We start from the raw sequence: 5,077 nt of genomic DNA on the forward strand, positions 1-5,077 counted from the left end.
ATGTAAAATAAATAATCAGATAAATAAATAGACAAAATGTATGATAGAATCATGAAATTGTGAAATAATTCAATGAATTTTTCGCCACATTAGACTCCAGTGACACAGTGTCGGTCCACCACTTTTATCCAGAAGCCTCTCAACAACTCTTGGATGGATTGCTGTAAAATTTTGTGCAGATGTTTGTTTCCCCGTCAAGATGAATTGTTCTAACTTTGACGATCCCTTAATGTTTCATCAAATGCCACCATCAGGTCCAAATTTAGGTTTGTCTAATATGTTGGTTTATCACCAAATACCTGCAAAACTAATGGCATTCCTATTAGCCTCAGCTATACTTTGTATGAGTTAGTGAATGCTAGCATGCTAACATGCTAAACTAAGATGGTGAACATGGTAAATATGAAACCTGGTTAACATTAGCATGTTAGCTAATTGTGGGAATATGAGCATACCGATGTTAGTGTTTGTTACTGTAGTTTCTCTTTCATTCACTTCAGATCACTTTATTTCAGCAGCTTTAATTTCAAAATGTCCATTTTTCCAAAGTCTGTTTTCATTTCACAGTGAAATTTTCCTCATTGAGCATTTTATCAAATGAAATCACTTTCCATTTCAGAGTCTTTCAGTCAAGGTAAAACAGGACAGAGCCAGCAAAAGCAAATGCAATAACAGCTAATTGAATAACTGGCTCTGGCCTGTTTGTCTTGATTGACTCACAAAGATGTTGTGATGAAAGGGGACATTATTTCATAAAAGTCACTTGGAATGAAGTATTTTATTTTCAAAAGAAGCAGGAATAAATAACATTTCATTTCACATTTTATTTGACTATTTGCCAATTTCACAGTTTTCACAGCATTTTGTCTGATTTTAGTCATATGAGTATTATTCACATTTTATTTATTTATTTAATTTTGAAGCTTTCGGGGCTGCATATTTTACGCTAACTTTTCATCACACTGCTTATCATTTTCATTTCGCTTAAACGTCTGCCTGAGTAAGGATAGGATATCCAAGCTTAAACAGGGCTCAATAAACTTTATTTAACCAAACATGAATCTTTGTGGCGTCTCTAACTAAGAAGGGTTTTATAAATTCACCTCCATGTACGCTGCAGGCAGATCAAGAGTAATTAAATCCACCATGATTCTTCTGTGTAAATGATGAATGAAAACAGATTGCCATGATTTACAACCCCCTTTTGACCCATATTCAATTGATTACAGTAAAAAGGCAAGATATTTCATCTTCCGACTCATTAATTTTTATTGTTTTTTGTAAATATACACTCATTTTGAATTCAATGCCTGCAACACCTTCCAAAAAAGTTGGGACAGAAGCATGTTCACCACTGTGTTACAATCCTGTTTCCCCCAAAAAAGTTGTGATACTGTGTAAAATGTGATAATTTGCAAAACACTGAAACCCTACATTTAATTGAAAATAGCACAAAGACAACATATCAAATGTTGAAAATTAGAAATTTTTTTTGCTTTTGGAAAATATGTCCTCATTTAGAATTTGATGCCAGCAAAAAAAAAAAAAAAGTTGGGACGGTGGCACCAAAAGACTGGAAAAGATGTGAAATACTAAAAGAAAACAGCTGGTGGAACATCTCACAGTTAATTAGGTTAACTGGCAGCAGGTTGGTCACATGATCGGGTATAAAAGAGCGACCCAGAGAGGCCCTCTGAAGTCAAGATGGGGAGGGGTTCACCACACTGTGACACACTGAGCAGCATAGAATTTGGGGATTTCACTATCAGATTTGGAGAATCTGAAGAAATCTCTGTATGCAAAGGAAAAGGCCAAAAAACAATACTGGCTGGCTGCAGTGGACATCACTGCATGGGCTCAGGAACACTTCCAAAAACCATTGTCTATGAACACGGTCCAGGAAGTCTTAGCTTGTATTTGCAGATCCAGTAAACTGTGACAGACGGAGGCGTTCTGAAGTGCTCCTGAGCCTGTGCATACAATCATGACAGTTTTAATGCAACACTGCCTGACAGATCTAAAGTTACAGGCACTCAATGCCGTTTTTCAGCCTTGCCCCTTATGTGCACAGACTTCTCCAGATGCTTGGAAATCTTTTGACCTTATGGGCCATTTCCATTTGTATGTTGAGAAGCATTATTAAACTGTTGGACTTGCCACGACTGAGCCTTTCATCCCATCACGATACTCTCACCTGTTACCAATCAACCTGTTTACCTGTGGAATGTTCCAAACAGGTGCTTTTGGAGCATTCCACATCTTTCCCAGTCTTTAGTTGCTCCTGTCCCAACTTGTTTGAAACGTGCTGCTGCATCAAATTCAGAATAAGCAAATATTTACAAAATCAATGAAGCTGATGAGGTCAAACATTAAATATATTCTGTTTGTACTGTTTTCAACTATGTCAAAAAGGATTAGGAAGTTTTCACATGTTGTTTGCTTCACATAGCGTCCCAGCTTTTTCAGGATTGCACTTTTTTGCTACGTGTTCTTGTCTGATTCAGATCTTCATTGCCATTTAAGCTTTTTTTTAATCACCTCTAACTGTTCTTTCTTTCATGAGGTCCAACAGGTTTTAAAAAGTGTCATAATTGTTCGTTCTATGAAGCGAGGAAGAGGGTGTATCTGCCAAGAAAAGGTGGCCTTAGGCTATATCGAGCGGTTTAATCTCACAGGTAAGAGTGTGTTGTGCCTGTCAGGCAATGAGGGGAAGACAAACTTATCCAGTGGGAAATCTCACGGGGGGGAAATGAAGGATCAAGTGGAGTTAAGATGTCAGTCTTGACTGCGTGAGCTATAGGATTATTGCAGTTGCTTGTCCCATGGTGATGTGATAATATGCTGACAAATGTGTAACGCTTCAGAGAATAACAGACCTGCAGAACACAAACAGAGTTACGCCTGCATTTATAAAGGCTGTGGGTCGCATGTATTAATAGGCCTCACCCATCCTCTCACCATGGCTAACAACAACTGAGTCCAAGCCAACACACACAAACTCTAATAAGCTACAAATATTATTAAAAGAAATCCAGAGAAGAAATTTAGAGGATTCATTTTAACTTTTTTTTTTTTTTTTTTTTTTTACCCATTTCCGCTGCATTGTCTTGCTCTTGTGTGCTTCTGAGTGGTGAAGTGACTTCAGCTGGACCAGCTTCTGCTTCTTCAACAATAAATTCTCCCAAAAATGTGACAAAATGTCTAGAAAGAATTTTTTGCAGTTTAATTCTAAAGGATTTAGATTTGATGCTTTAAAGGGTTAAAAAATAAAATTGAAATTGTTGTAGTAATTGGATGAGAGGCTAAATTTTTTACGATTGGCCAGTTGTAAATGAAAAAATGAACAATATATCCAATTAGGAAATGTGTGTAAAAAAACAAAACAGTTATTTATTCGTTCATTTTTTCAGGGTAGACTAGGGTTGTGTGACATCTATACTACAAATAAAACCTCAGGAAAAAACAAAATATTATCAGATAATAACTACAAATGTCATCACTGGCAACCAGCAGTTGATTAATGTCTAATCAATTATAACACCACACATAAAAGAGATAAGTAGCAGATCATAAAAGTAGACTGAAAATCAACCTGCAGTCAAAGGTAATTATCACGTTGATTGAACTTGATCCTGAAAAACTGTGGTTCCTGATGATTAATGTGACACATCCCTTCACACCTGCCTGACAAAGAGCTGAGTCTGGTTACTACTGACCTCCAGTGGCAGCCAGTGGTATTGCATTCAACGCAGGCGGCCACAGCAGATGGGAGCCCCAGCCTTAACCTTAAATTAAGTCTTTCTCAGACTAGATTAAAGGTGAGGAAGCTCAGACTGCCGCCATTAAATACTTTGTTCAAATTAATCTTAATCCTTATTCAGGTTAACAGATTGGCAAAGCTATTATTACATATATGGTGGAGTGTAATTACTAATTACAGTAGTAATATTATTATTACTTTTACTCAAATAATGTACAATTTGAGGTATTTTTCCAAACTTCTTGTGAACTCCACTACAATTCTAAATGCAAAAATTGTCCTTTGTAACTTCACAACATTCATCTGACATTTATTTGATGTTTACTGCTTACTTTATTGATAAATATTTGACATATAAAACATGATGTATTGTTATGATAAAGGGGAAATGTCCCTGCATAGTTATTACTTCATTTTGCTATTTTAAGTAGGCCTATACTTGGCTATGTTGTGTTTTAAGGCAGTTTACTTCTAATCAAGTATTTGTACAATGTAATATTGCTGCTTTTATTCATAAGGATCTGAATACTAAATTACACATTATAAATGATAATGTGCAGCAGTGTAGTCCAGTGAGCTATAGTGAGTCCAGGACTGCCCGACAAAGACGGTGTCTCCAGAAAAGGTGAAGTTGAGTAAAAATGGTTTTAAGTTTTGAAACTAAACAGAAGAATGGACGTAATTTCTTCATGTTATGTCTTTATATAGCTGCTTTTGTAACCCTTTGAAAAAAATGTATAACAAAAAAATACAGTGGAGGGGAAAACACAGTATCAACAATCAAAACTTCAGCTTTCCATCTAATTTACACCTTAATATGTTTAAAAAGGTGATTTTAAATTAACTTGATCACATCCAACTGTGAATTCCTCGAGTCAAAGGCTGATCTGGCAGTTACTGTTGCTCTGCTACGGTAACGTTAGGCTAGTTAGCTTGTTAGTGGGATGAGTTTAGCTGTATTTATACTAAACTGTATGTAGCTTTTGCCTTATTTATTGACTAATTTAACACGATCTTAGCTCCCCAGGGCTGCCAGGCCTCTATTAATCAATTTATTCCTCAGTTAGAGGCTTCAATCAAGGCGAGCTGTGGCTATCTGTAGCGAGCTTTAGCAGGATTCGGCTTTAGCTAGCTGTGTAGCTGACTGGTATTAGCTGTGTTTCGTTTTAACTGCACTTTTCTGTGAAAGTATGCATTTATATGGCATAAAAAAAATGTCAAATGACAAAATAAATGTTAACAAATCAAAGTTTTAAGTTGAAATGCAGCTTCACACCTCAGCCTCAGGATTACAGAGTCTCACGTGCCTCAGAGTTT

This window comes from Chaetodon trifascialis, chromosome 3, assembly GCF_039877785.1.
Source record: "Chaetodon trifascialis isolate fChaTrf1 chromosome 3, fChaTrf1.hap1, whole genome shotgun sequence".
In the NCBI taxonomy this organism is placed as follows: domain Eukaryota; kingdom Metazoa; phylum Chordata; class Actinopteri; order Chaetodontiformes; family Chaetodontidae; genus Chaetodon; species Chaetodon trifascialis.